Source organism: Schistocerca serialis, chromosome 3, assembly GCF_023864345.2.
Source record: "Schistocerca serialis cubense isolate TAMUIC-IGC-003099 chromosome 3, iqSchSeri2.2, whole genome shotgun sequence".
In the NCBI taxonomy this organism is placed as follows: domain Eukaryota; kingdom Metazoa; phylum Arthropoda; class Insecta; order Orthoptera; family Acrididae; genus Schistocerca; species Schistocerca serialis.
This window is the reverse complement of record NC_064640.1, coordinates 647756482-647771895: the sequence shown is the minus strand read 5'-3', so window position 1 is coordinate 647771895 and position 15414 is coordinate 647756482. Positions and strand designations below refer to the sequence as shown.

At 33.6% G+C, this 15414-nt stretch overlaps 1 long non-coding RNA gene across 1 annotated transcript in view; it reads right to left on the bottom strand.

The window, feature by feature from the left end:
- Nucleotides 1–4376: 4376 nt before the first annotated feature.
- Nucleotides 4377–15414, bottom strand: part of LOC126469551 (uncharacterized) — a 112683-nt gene continuing 101645 nt past the window's right edge. The window contains exon 4 of the long non-coding RNA XR_007586011.1: nt 4377–4482. This is a non-coding gene — a long non-coding RNA (uncharacterized LOC126469551). The remainder of the gene's footprint in view (nt 4483–15414) is intronic.

Genomic DNA, 15414 nt, shown 5'->3' with positions numbered 1-15414 from the left:
GGCTATGGGGACATCATTTTGGCATACACAGCAAGAAGAAGACTAGCGTAGGAAATTGGCTGAAAGAACATGGGACTGCTTTCTATGACGAGGGTATTGGAAATTTCGTACCATGCTACGACAAATCTCTTAGTCAGAGCCGCGACTATGTAGAGAAGTAGCTGGAAGATGTAGCGAAATGTTGCAAACAAAAATTATTATTTTTATTGCGGTTTCCATTTCGCGACCGATTGGAGCTTGAAAAGAAATTGCCCCTTTATAAACACAACTTCGCGTCATAATATGCGAAATGTACAATATAAGAGCAACTGACGCTCTATAGTCACATGGTGCCGTTATTTTTAATCAAAGGTCTAATTACAAAGTAAACAATTCCATAAAACTGCACAGTCATCTTCGAGTGGTATAAATAATTTTACAGATATATCTACATAAATAATAAGGAATATAGGGGGAATCAGGTGTCATAGTGATACAAAAATATCGAAGAAGTACATTTTATTAATAAAAATTTTACACTATAAAAATGACGTTGAACTGTATATTTTCCATATTTTCTACTGACTGTAGTAATAACCTGAAAAAGAGAAAGAAGTGTATAAGTACACAGCTTTACTAAATTTTTCAAATATACAAAATTTTTCAAATATACAAAATTTTTCAAATATACAAAATTTTTCAAATATACAAAATTTTTCAAATATACAAAATAAGACTTCATAGGGCTGCTTCAGTCAAAGCTTAGGAAGGTGTGTGTGTGTGTGTGTGTGTGTGTGTGTGTGTGTGTGTGTGTGTGTGTGTGTGTGTGAAAAAATCACTTCTGCCAAATGCCGGCCAGTGTGGGCGAGCGATTCTTGGCGCTATGGTCGCAGGTTGGAATCCTGCCTCGGGCATGGATGTGTGTGATGTCCTTAGGTTAGTTAGGTTTAAGTAGTTCTAAGTTCTAGGGTACTGATGACCTCAGACGTTGAGTCCTATAGTGCTCAGAGCCATTTGAACCATTTTGTAATAGTAGGAAAAATACACAGCACTATATGCAGCCAGATGTCCGAACTTTGAAAGAATCACTTTTCTGCGAATGGTTCTTACAAAGCAGGAAATTGTAAATGGGGCTATACCTTTATTTAAGAATAGCAACTGAAGCACATGAATATCTGTAGCAGGTTCATGTTATTTTCATTTACACCGTGGAAGCAATAATACAGTGCTCGATTGCCCACAGGGTTTTGATTTCAATTGGAAAATGATATCCGTTTGGTAAGTGCACTTGTCTCATTCAGCTTACACAATGAAGGCAAGAGTTTGGAGGAAAAAGAAGTTTGATACAATCTGTGGACACCTCACCATTCGGTGTATACTTCAATGGCACGATGTCCACGGAAAATAAGTGTTAAAGCCCTGTTAATCAGGAAATAAATGATGCTGGAATATTTTCACTTTCTGTGCGAAGCCGCTCTTTTGATTTTTAACTCTACTTGCTTCGTCTCCAATTATTTCTTCCCAGTTGTAAACGGATATGCAGATAAAGAAGCTTTCAATTTTCCCAGAATGGTGACGTTATAAGGAGTACAGCGTCACAACAGAATTTAAATAAAACCCTAGTTTTAGCTCTAAAATCTGAACATTGCAGCTCTCAAGTTTGAAGTTCCATAGATAACTGTAAAATGAAATCGAATATTTAAGGGATGAATTACGCTTAACTACCCTTCCATCTTTCAATTATTTGGTGGACAATAATATTCTAACAATCAAACACATTTGTTTCTGACATCATATAGTCTTTTGAGTATATTTCTCAATTTCGATGTAGGTGCAACGCGAGGAAACTGAATGAATGCAACGTTGTGCCTTAAGCTATTGTCATCATGAGAAACTGAAGAAAGTAAATAAGTCTGTACCAATGCATTTGTAGATTTTAAGATATCTTTTGCTTAAATATGAAACGCTTGTTACGTAGAATGTAGACATTACTCGCGACAACAAATCGTCAACCATCCAATGATCTACCTTATTCTTTCTAGAAATAGGTCATAAGAATGTCATTATTGAGATGAGTCAGTAAAAAGGTGAAATATAAGGGGCACTCAAATCAAAACGAGACAATAGAAGAAAAGTGACTCGTTCATTATTTGAAAAGTAGTAGCCATAAGTGTCATTGCTTTTATCCCACTGTGCGAAAAGACGGTCAATTCCTTCATGTAAGAACATACGCAGCTGCCTACAGAAGCATGATTCTACCCGGCAGACGTGCGCCTCTTCAGCTGAAGCAAATCTATGGACACGAATGCCTTTTTTCAGGGCCTCCAAAAAAATATGGAAATTGCATGGGGAGAGATCGGGCCTGTATGGATTTTTTTTGTACCCAGTGCAACTTGGGCAGCATGGCCACGTGCTCCGGACCCACATGCTGCCAAGGCTGTGCGACTATGCTGTAGTACACACACCAAAAAAAAAAAAAAAAAAGTTTTGCATTACCTCGATTCCCAAAGTTCCGAATACCGTACAGAAAATTGGAATAGAGATCAACATAGACATCATTTCCGTCCTTTTTGTTGCTCGGGAAAACCACATATTGCATGTTGTATCACCATACAGTGAGACCTTCAGAGATGGTTGCCCAGATTTCTGTGCACACCAGTATCTCTAATACCCAATACTATGTCCTCTTGCATTGATGCATACCTGTATTCGTCATGGCATACTATCCACAAGTTCATAAAGGCACTGTTGGTCCAGATTGTCCCACTCCTCAATGGCGATTCGGCGTAGATTCCTGAGAGTGGTTGGTGGCTGACGTCGTCCATAAACAGCCCTTGTCAATCTATCCCAGGCATGTTCGATAGGGTTCATCTCTGGAGAACATGCTGGCCACTATAGTCGGGTGATGTCGTTATCCTGAAGGAAGTCATTCACGAGATGTGCATGATGGGGACGCGAATTGTCGTCCATGAAGACGAATGCCCCGCCAATATGCAGCCGATATGGTTGCACTATCGGTCGGCATTCAATTATCGTGCAGCCGTTACAGCACCTTCCATGACCACCAGCGACGTACGTCGTCCCCACAAAATGCCACTCCAAAACGTCAGGGAGCCTCCACCTTGCTGCAAGGGGACTGTGTCTGTGATACAATATCCACAGTTCTTGGAACCGAGGTGATGCAAAACATTTTTTGATGTGTGTATTTTCACTGCCAAGCTTTTACACATTCTTCTTACAGTCCCGATCTCTCAGCATGTGATTTCCGTAATTTTGGAGCTCTTACGAAAGACATTCGTGCCCATTGACGTCGTGTGAACAAAGAGGTAGATGCCTGGGGAGAATCAAGGCTCAGTAGGCAAATGCAAACAGTGTAGTCAGTGTAAATGTTTGGATATTATGAATGTTAAAGCTCGTTACACTCCGCATCCGCGGATTACCTCCTCTGCGTAAAGTTCCCTTACCAATAATATTTATCGGAAAAACCACCTCACTTTAAGGAAGCATATGAATAAATTTCATCTGCTTTCATTATACAATCGGAAGGTTTCCCCACCATATGCACTCAGCCATCTTCCTACATCCCCTGGATCACTGAAATTAGCCCATCCTGCGTGAGAAATGATTACTGAACGTTTGATATAATCCATTCCCAGGACCATCGTATTAAAATTCTGATATAAATTTGGTTTGCTCAGCTAATATAATGTAATGGGTTATAATCTTTTAACTATTTCAAACAATGTTGCACTTAGTACAATCAGGATATAATGAGACTTTGACTATTCTCAATAGTTGAAAAACTAAAATGAGGACACCAGTCTGCTTAAGCGACTGAAGCCTCTGCCTTCACGTTTACCAGTACATTTCTTTGAAGAGAGAAATTGACAAACAACTGTCCTTAACATGAGTTATATTACCATGTCATTTGAAAAACTATTATAAGAGTAATAGATATATCTTGGACAATGAATAAAGCATTTCAGTTTCTCCACTGTTAAAGATTGGAACTATGTGCAGTCCATTGCTCTCCTCTCAACTTAGTCTGGAGATGCTGATGGAGATGCTGCTTCGAAAGACTCCATATGGATGTAGCACTATAGCTTGAGATAATGAAAGATAAATATGACGCATCCCTTTCTAAATGACTGCAAACACATCGTTAATGTATGCTGTTCTACTTGCAAACCATTGACGTTATGTGATCTCAATGATATCCACTTCAGTTGATCCCCCAGTCTTTATGTTTATGTGTCAATGACTGTGAAAGGAGTTGAACTTCTTTGTCTTGATAGCGCTCAGGGTACACTAATTACAACATTTCAGTTCTGAAATATGTACTATGATTGAAACACCACAAAATTAACGTTTTTAGTACTGTTTGGAAATTACCTGTTAGTTTCATATCCTTCTAGAATTGTCTTCACTCATCCAGTGGTGTCCGAATCATGTCAGGAAGTACAAGAATGATGCTGGCTCCATAAATGTAGAGGACAGCCAACACTGCAACAACATGATTTACTTCTTACATTTATGTTAACAAAAGGTCACACATTCCATAGATGTAATATTAATTATTTGTTATAGAGGCTATTGCTGTACTTGTACTCTTAATTGTAAATTATAAATATGTTTATGCAAAAGCAAAAACATTGAAAGGTCTCAAAAGTAATCATCCTGAAGAAAAACCATCTTATTACTGTCTGCTGCTGTAATAGTGTTAATATGAATTTAAACAACCATGCAGAACTTAATGGAGTGATGATAAAGGTCAACAAGAGTGCTAGAAATGAATTCACACTTGGTTTCCATTTTACTCTCTCACTTTTTATCTGTTAACCTATTGTGTAGTGCTATATGAGGTCTGAGATTCACTACCACTGATAAATGCAATGCTTCTGAGTTTCCAACCGTTTAGACTATTCAGTTTTCTGCCCAATATTTCCATGCCCCACTAGTCGCTTTCTTTAGATGCTCTGAACAGTGGTTTTATTTGTCATAATACCCTGAAATCAAATCAGCGTTGCATCTGACGTCTTGATCGCCCACAGTTGAGTATCAGACTCCTTTATCAATGTTTAACAATTTCTCTTTCATTCTGGCTTCCATCTCGAAATATTAATGAAATAATTTATCAAACAGATTTCACAAGCTCCTCTTTATCCTGAATTCCAATCAATCACATAGTGGCCGGCCGCCGTGGTCTAGCGGTTCTAGGCGCGCAGTCCGGAACCGCGTGACTGCTACGGTCGCAGGTTCGAATCCTGCCTCGGGCATGGATGTGTGTGATGTCCTTAGGTTAGTTAGGTTTAAGTAGTTCTAAGTTCTAGGGGACTGATGACCACAGTAGTTAAGTCCCATTGTGCTCAGAGCCTATCACATAGTGAAACGTCTTGCTGCTGATCAATTGGACTATCTTCAGCAACAAGACCATAAACAACTGAAACCAATTTCACTTCTTCCCAATGTAACGATGACAACTAGTGTCTCAACCTTGTCCACTTTTTATCTAAACAACTGGACATTTAACATTCTATTATATTTGTCTATAGAGATACGAAAATGATGTTGAACATGATATGTATTGTGGCCTCATAACCGAAATTTCATCTTATATATCTTCAAAATACATCAGTATGAATAACTAATTGTTATCTCACCACTCATTTATATTTCTGTCAATCATACAGTTGCAAGTCTTCAATTTACCGGTATGAGAGAGACAACGATACATCGTATGCTTCTTATCGTGTATCCTCTTCCCAGTTTGCATTCCAAAGTTCACTGCAACCTGTTCCTAGTTTATAGCCCCTGTGAGTAGTCACATGTTCTTTTGAGAGGGACATGAGCTGGATGGGAGGGGCAATAAGTGAAATATACTGTGAAATCTTGGCCTACACTCTTCTGGCCACAAAAAGCAAAATTGGTGCTCATGTATGGCTAAGAGTTGGTCATTGTCCCATACCATGGGAGCAAGTCACATTGGAGCTGGCCACGCGCTTAAGTAGATGACATTTGGCAATAGTACCCCACTTTTTATGGTACATGGAGGGACCCCAAATATCATCTATTAATACCAAAAATAATTCAACCAAATACCAACACATTGCTACAAAAACATGTTCAACCAAATCCAAATAGAAATTTTAATGATTTTATCATCAGTTAAATAGTAAATTGTAAATTTAACCAAATATGGAATTGGTTGAAAATCAGTTAATTATAAACTTTAACTGAATAAAAAAATCATGTGCCTGAAAAATGTAAGGAACATTAACTTTGAAAATATAAATATATAAATATATACAAAATAATCTTGTTTTCATTCTTTAAAAATTTATAATTTTTCCTATAAATTAGCTTAGATATTCACAACCATAGTGAAAATTAGTGAAGTTCGGTGGCAGGAGGAACAAGACTTTTGGTCAGGTGAATACAGGGTTATAAATACAAAATCAAATAGCGGTAATGCAGGAGTAGGTTTAATAATGAATAAAAAAATAGGAGTGCAGGTAAGCTACTACAAACAGCATAGTGAAGGCATTATTGTGGCCAAGATAGACACGAAGCCCACACCTACTCCAATGGTACAAGTTGATATGCCAACTAGCTCTGCAGATGATGAAGAAGTCGATGAAATGTATGATGGAGATAAAAGAAATTATTCAGGTACTGAAGGAAGACGAAAATTAGTCATGGGTGACTGGAATTCGAGAGTAGGAAAAGGGAGAGAAGGAAACGTAGTAGGTGAATATGGAGAGGGGGAAAGACATGAAAGATGAAGCCGTCTGATAGAATTTTGCACAGAGCATAACTTAATCATAGCTAACACTTGGTTCAAGAATCATAAAAGAAGGTTGTACACATGGAAGAATCCTGGAAATACTAGAAGGTATCAGATAGATTATGTAATGGTAAGACAGAGATTTAGGAACCAGGTATTAAACTCTAAGACATTTCCAGGGGCAGATGTGGACTCTGACCACAATCTATTGGTTATGAACTGTAGATTAAAACTGAAGAAACCGAAAAAAGATGGGAATTTAAGGAGATGGGACCTGGATACAGTGAAGGAACCAGAGGTTGTACAGAGTTTCAGGGAGAGCATAAGGGAACAATTGACAGGAATGGTGGAAAGAAATACAGTAGAAGAAGAATGGGTAGCTCTGAGGGATGAAGTAGTGAAGGCAGCAGAGTATCAAGTAGATACAAAGACGAGGGCTAGTAGAAATCCTTGGGTAACAGAAGAAATATTCAGTTTAATTGATGAAAGGAGAAAATATAAAAACGCAGTAAATGAAGCAGGCAAACAGCAATACAAACGTCTCAAAAATGAGATCGACAGGAAGTGCAAAATGGCTAAGCAGGGATGGCTAGAAGACAAATGTAAGGATGTAGAGGCTTATCTAACTAGGGTTAAGATAGATACTGCCTACAGGGAAATTAAAGAGACCTTTGGAGAAAAGAGAGCCACTTGTATGAATATCAAGAGCTCAGATGGAAACCCAGTTCTAAGCAAAGAAGGGAAAGCAGAAAGGTGGAAGGAGTATATAGAGGGTCTATACAGGGGCGATGTACTTGAGGACAATATTCTGGAAATGGAAGAGAATGTAGATGAAGACAAAATGGGAGATATGATACTGCGTGAAGAGTTCGACAGAGCATTGAAAGACCTGAGTCAAAACAAGGCCCCGGGAGTAGACAACATTCCATTAGAACTACTGATGGCCTTGGGAGAGCCAGTCCTGACAAAACTATACCATCAGGTGAGCAAGATGTATGAGACAGGCGAAATACCATCAGACTTCAAGAAGAATATAATAATTTCAATCCCAAAGAAAGCAGGTGTTGACAGATGTGAAAATTACCGAACAATCAGTTTAATAAGCCACAACTGCAAAATACTAATGCGAATTCTTTACAGACGAATGGAAAAACTGGTAGAAGCCGACCTTGGGGAAAATCAGTTTGGATTCCGGTAGAAACACATGAGGCAATACTGACCCTACAACTTATCATAGAAAATAGAGTAAGGAAAGGCAAACCTACGTTTCTAGCATTTGTAGACTTAGAGAAAGCTTTTGACAATGTTGACTGGAATACTCTCTTTCAAATTCTGAAGTTGGCAGGGGTAAAATACAGGGAGCGAAAGGCTATTTACAATTTGTACAGAAACCAGTTAGCAGTTATAAGACTTGAGGGGAGGCAGTGGTTGGAAAGGGAGTGAGACAGGGTTGTAGCCTATCCGTGATGTTATTCAATCTGTATATTGGGCAAGCAGTAAAGGAAACAAAAGAAAAATTCGGAGTAGGAATTAAAATCCATGGAGAAGAAATAAAAAGTTTGAGTTTCGTCGATTACATTGTAAGTCTGCCAGAGACAGCAAAGGACCTGGAAGGGCAGCTGAACGGAATGGACAGTGTCTTGAAAGGATGATATAAGATGAACATCAACAAAAGCAAAATGAGGATAGTGGAATGTAGTCGGATTAAATTGGGTGATGCTGAGGGTATTAGATTAGGAAATAAGACGCTTACAGTAGTAAATGTGTTTTGCTATTTGGGGAGCAAAGTAACTGATGATGGTCGAAGTAGAGAGGATATAAAATGTAGACTGGCAATGGCAAGGAAAGAGTTTCTGAAGGAGTGAAATTTGTTAACATCGAATATAGACTTAAGTGTTCGGAAGTCGTTTCTGAAAGTATTTGTATGGAGTGTGGCCATGTATGGAAGTGAATGTGGACGATAAATAGTTAGGACAAGAAGAGAATAGAATCTTTCGAAATGTGGTGCTACAGAAGAATGCTGAAGATTAGACGGGTAGATCACATAACTAAAGAGGACATATTGAATAGAATTAGGGAGAAGAGAAATTTGTGGCACACCTTGACTAGAAGAACTGATCGGTTGGTAAGACATGTTCTGAGGCATCAAGAGGACACCAATTTCGTATTGGAGGGCAGCGTGGAGGGTAAAAATCGTAGAGGGAGACCAAGAAATGCACACACTAAGCAGATTCAGAGGGATGTAGGTTGCAGTAGGTACTGGGAGATGGAGAAGCTTGCACAAGATAGAGTTGGATGGAGAGCTGCATCAAACCAGTCGCTGGACCGAAGGCAACAACAACAACAACAACAACAAGAAAATATTTAAAATTTATTTGTGAAAGGGAATAATATTAGAATTAAAAATGTTTGAAGATTAACATTAAAATTAAAAGCTAGTATCATAAAAGGTAGGATTTGCTATGTCAACAGTAAACTTTTGTGGCTTATGCAACATGTTAAATGTGGAATGACATTCAATTCTTAAATTTTCAACTACTCTATGATATAAATTCATTGAATTCGGAAAGAACGAAGTCTTAACATTTTTTCACACTTAGGGAGTCTATTTCTATCTTTATTTAATTGTTTTTGATATCTCTTTCTTTGTGTCCTAATAATATAATAATTATATCTAACATTATAGTAATATAATCTTACAATAACAATGCTGGCCCTTAAGAAATCGTGTTTGGGAATATTCTTTCTATTTCATCATTTTCTACATTTATCTTCTCTGAAGTGGTATTAACTGTTTCTCTTTCATTTTCAATTTTTCGATCCACTAATTTAATTACTTCTTCATTCTTTTATTCATTCATTCATTGTTACTTATTTCACATTTTATTTACTTTTTGAATTTGTTGTATAAAATTATATGTGTGTTCTATTTCGTTTGTTTATGAATTTATTATTTATTTCCTAATTTTACATTCACCGTGTTTTCGTAGTGATCATAAGATGTCATTAGTAACCCATTATGAAATATATGTAGTTTCCTTTTTTCTAGAAGATAAAATTAAAAAATATATATACTAGATTCATTAATGAACATAGTTTTTTCATTACTTTTAACTCTGTCTTTTGGATGCCTTTAAATTTTCTTAAATAGTCATATTATATTCAGCAATATTTTTGCTACCATCTTGATTTTTATCTTTATAAATTAATATTTCTGCTACTCCCTATGTTTTAAACCAAGCATTATTTCCATCAGTTAACATAAATAATTCTTCATTACTAATTACAAACTTATTGCCTTTAGTATGTTAATTCGTTTATTACAAAAAGTTATTTGAAATTTTTATTTTTCTTCTTCATTATTATTAATGTTGAAATTTATTTTTTTGTTGTTTCTATTAAATATTTTTCTAAATAAATGTAAGCTACCATTAAAAGAATTTTGGGCTGAAAATTTAATTGAAAATTTTACAGCATGGAAATGCACAAGAGATGATTGTAGAACACTGTGTTCAACTTGTTAAAATAATATCACAAAAACTGTATGATAAATGTCGTGTGTGTGTGTGTGTGTGTGTGTGTGTGTGTGTGTGTGTGTGTGTGTGTGTGTGTGTGTTTAAAATTCGTTTCTAAATATCATTACAAAGAACAATTGACATTAATTCTGAATGAAGTACACTGAAAAATATTATTAATTAAAAATCATGAAAACATATACTAAAAAAACGAAGAAAACAAATGCATAATCATATAAATTGCCCAGAAATGATAGATTTAAGTTGTTGTTGTAAGGTAAAATACATATGTAAATAGAAAAAATACATTCTAGAATATATTAAAAATGAGAAAATTTACAATACTTTTAATTCAGATTTCTTATTTTATTAATAAAAGTTAAATAGAAAATTCTGTCAGGGAAGAATAATTTATTTTATAGTGTCCATATGGTAATGCATCTCTTTTATATTTTGAGACACAATTTTTACAATCGTGAGGACATAAAGATTTTGTCAAGGGAATAAATTTCATATTTCAAGATTCATATTAAAATCATAATTCTATCCATTTTATTGTTCAATAAAGAATTTTTATAATCTTCCAAATTTACTTTATTTTAACAACACATTTCTGTCCTCCTGACTTTTTCTCTTCTTTATCAACTACTACATAAGCATACATCATAAATCTTAAACCAGAAAATCATTTTTGCACTACATTCATCTTTCATTCTTTCTATTACTTTGTCTACCTTAGGTATTTCATAAATATTTTCTTCTGAATAATCACTAGTATCAAAATAATCAATTATTGATATCCTGTCTTTATAAAAATCTTCAGTTCTTACAGATACAACTGTAGGTGCCTTGATAACAATATTCAGCCTGTTCTCCATAATTCGGTTTCATAAAATTACAGCGAAAATTATACTTTAATTCTTTTGATAAATCAAATACACACATTCGAATATAAATAGGTTTATTAACCAAAGTTTTATTTTCATTTGTATGTTAGCAACTATGTTTTCATTAAACATTGTCCTACCTTTAAACATTTGTTTTGCAACTAATTTACAACATTTATCTGAATCTGAAACTAATTTTATATCTACTCCCTTTGTTATATTTTCTATTGACTTCACAAGTACAGAATTATTCATCAGTTTGCAGAAATCTCTTTCAGAATAACTTTTTGCTTTATTCCGCATTTCCTAATTTAAAACTATGTACTTTTTAACCAACCAAATGGCTTGAATTTTAAAACATTATGTGATTGTTGAGAATTTCATCCCTAGGCATATTTTTTGAAAATTTCTATACCGAATGATTTTTTTTACTATTTCAAGTTGTTAATAGTTTTGTTCCTTTAGTTCCTTGCACAAATTTATTTTGGGGGAAAGAGTATGATATTTACGTTTGTCATGTAAATTTTTTGGGTATTCTAAATCTGCTTCAAGTATATAATCAATTTTAGAAGTGTCTGAAATTTCACTTATCTTTTTAGAATCAAACGAATTTGCTTCAAACCATTCAAAATCTTCATATGACAAATATTGACCCATAGCATAACAATATAAAGTATTTACGTCTAAATATATTATAAAATCGATGACATAGTTTTACCACAGTGTTCCATGTATTAATTATTTGCTGCAGGGGATATACAATATCTTATGCCTTTTTCAATAATTACAACCATATCATAATCTTCTAAAAATTTAAGTGGTTTTAATGTCATTTTTAACTTTGAATCTCAAGATGAACCTAGAGCAGTAAAACAACAACAGTCTAAATCATGAGCTTTTATACAAGTTTTTCTAAATCGTGATATTCTCCTAAATTTTTTGTATTAAGTTTTCAAAATTAATTTAGCATGTTTATAGTCTTCCACACTAATGTTCCATTCATTTAATTTATTATCAAATTCTTCTTTTCATGGAAATTCTTTTTCTTAAAATTTTTCTCAGCTACATATACACAATCATAAGGATAAGATCCTTTTAGTTACTAATTTATTAGATATTCAGGGAAATGTTTTTAAATATTTCATATGTTTTTTATAGTTGAAGTTAGTTTCTCAACACTTGAAGCCTTAAATTGAAATATATTAGTAAATCTCAGTTTCAAATTTTCTATTTCTTTGCTCAAGCTAATATATCTACTTTCATTATTTGGTGTTAAGTCTCTGTTTCATTGTAGCCAATTTATTTTCAAAATAAATGAGAATAATAACCAGATAAATTATGTACATAACTGGTTCAAAATTTGGACTGTTTAGTTTTAGATTTCAGTTATTACATAATATATTTATAAGTTTTTCTTAACAAATTATATGTTGAACAAATTTTAGATTTATTAACTGTTGACTGTCATACGTTCAAGATTTCATTCCTTTTCCTTCGGAATAAAGTTTGCCTATTTCTTCAACTTTGATTTGATAGATTCTACATATTTGTAATGCAGTTTATTTGTCAATATACTACATGATTTTCATAATGATCATTTATTTAATATAATAACATAAACCACTTCGTTCGTGTTTTTGAAATGTTGTAATTTTGTAGTAAACGTTTGTTTATTTAATCTTAATTAGATAGATTTACTTTTTCAACCCTTTAATTATTTCCTGTAGTAGCTATTAATAATATCACTTGATGTCAATTCTAGATATTTTATCATTTATTTTAATAACAATCCTTCAAATCTGCATGAATAACAAACTTACCTTTTTGTGTAATTTGATAATTTTTTAATTTTTTGTATTCAGCATCTCCTGATTTCTGCTTTTACTGGATCATTAATGAAATAATTTCTTGAGTAATCATCTGCTACTACTTTATCATTGAAATGAAATTCCCAAATATTATCATTGTTGTTAATTTGTCTAAAAGCAAGTCTAGCTAAATTTTCTACCCAAAAGTAGTGTGAGGTACATTTCCTTCGTTAAAATATAATTAATTAAGATGTATATCTTTTTTACATTTTGTTTCAATGGGTGTGCTAGATATCTTTCATCAATGAAATAATCATTAATAGATATATCAATTACTATTATTACAATATTTTGAACTGAAAAAGGAAACGAAATGTTAGGTATATTTTCTTCAAGCTCTGTACTGAAGTTTTTATAATCACTTGTTCCGTCTGCATTTTTACTGTCTACTGTATTTAATGTTATAGACCAAAGGAAACATTTTGATCATTAATTTTATATTAATATTAAATTGCTTGGCCCTCTTTTTGTATTCAATATAAGATAGACTTCTTAATGGAACATATCTATTAGTTGCTAAATGCAATCCAAAAGTACTATTTGATGTCCATTCTGATCCATGTATTTGAAAATTAGACATTTGTGTTAAAATATTTTGTTTTCTTTCTTAAATTTTTTGAGACATATCCTTTTATCTAGCAGTCCTATAACTTTGCATTTCATGCCCAAATTCCATAATTTTGTCTTTGGTCTGCATTCTGTTTCCACTATAAAATAAGAAATTTATTTTGAAGCCACTATTTAATTTTAAATATCATTTAATTTGTTTCATAATTTTTGGTTCTGAAGTATTTAATAAACGGTTAGGCTCAACTAAGTCTATACTGTTTTCGAAATATGTAGGTTGTAATATTTTCAGATGTTTTGTAAACTGTGTAATGATTAACTGTTTTCCAATTTTTTGTTTTCCCAAATGTGTTTATAGGTTTTTCTTAACAAATTATATGTTGAACAAATTTTAGATTTATTAACTGTTGACTGTCATACGTTCAAGATTTTATTCCTATATTTGTTTCAGTAGTTTAGGTTCATCTTTGAAAACTTCAGGACTGTTTTCACTATTAGCAATAGGTAACATTTTCCAGTTTTTTCTTATGATTCTTCTATCAGTGAAAATGGTGTGCTTAATTATAAGATTAATTAAATTATCTTTCCACAATATATACTATCCCCTTAAATTATTTCTTATATTATAGTCATGAAGTTGAACCACAGTAAAGTTTATTTTAAAACAGTCATCAGATTCATGATAGGTGGGGCATTCAGGCACAGTGAAGCTGTTTAATTGCTCATTCATTTATAAGGAAAATAATTTAATAGATTTAAAAAATAAAAATATGAAATTTAATACATTGATATAAAAATTTAATAGATTAAAATAAAGAAAATATTTTATTAGTTTTTAAAAATGAAATAAACCAATTTATGTACTTTGGGAATATTTGAATGTTAAATTTGGGGAGCTAGTTTAGAAGTTTAAAAATATACTAGATTTGTGTAAAAATAAAAATAAATTATTTAATTTTAAAAATGAAAAATTTCGAGTTAATTTTTTGTATAGGTTGTGAATATTTGAATGCCAGAATGAGGAGATAACTTATTGTTTTTAATTAAGTTTATTTTTTTTTAAATTTTATGTCCAGGTTTTCTTAATTAAGTTAAAAATTTATAACTAACTGATTTTCAATCATTTTCAAATTCAGTTACAATTTATAATCAGCTCATTTTCAATCATTTCCAAAACGAACTAAATTTGTACTTTAGCTGACTTTTTTACCAGATTTGTTGATGGGATTCAGTTGAAATTTTTTTTAGTAATAGGTGATATTTGGATCCACCCCAATTATTACAAACGGTTAAAATCTATGAAAGTGGGGAGGGATGCCAAATATCATCTACTCGCTTACATCAGAAGTGACTTGCTGATGCAACAAGCACTGTCCTAATGCATCAACCTTTTACCACATGTCCTGGACCATCAGAGGAAACAAGCCATAATATCATTGACACAGCAGAAAGGCTGAGCCACTGTGATGTTTGTGGTATGGTTGCTTCACATCTGAGCTGTGGCTCTGTTATGGCTTCCATGATAGGGATGATGCCTTGGTGAAACAAGGACAGGCCAAGTCCATATAAATATGACTCATTTCTAGTTAGCAGTATGCAGTCTGACAGATGCCAGCAATGAGGGGCATCTCTGCGAGTCTTTGAGTCGAAATGAGTCTGGAGGCTGCCACCACCAGACTCTGCAGCTGCTAGCTGTAATCCTGCTGCTGACTTGAAAGAAATCCCTTGACTGTGAGGTCAAAAGTGTAATTCCGGGTGTCTGGTCATTCCTTAGTAGTCTAAGATGAACAAGTCACATTTATCTAAATCAATAT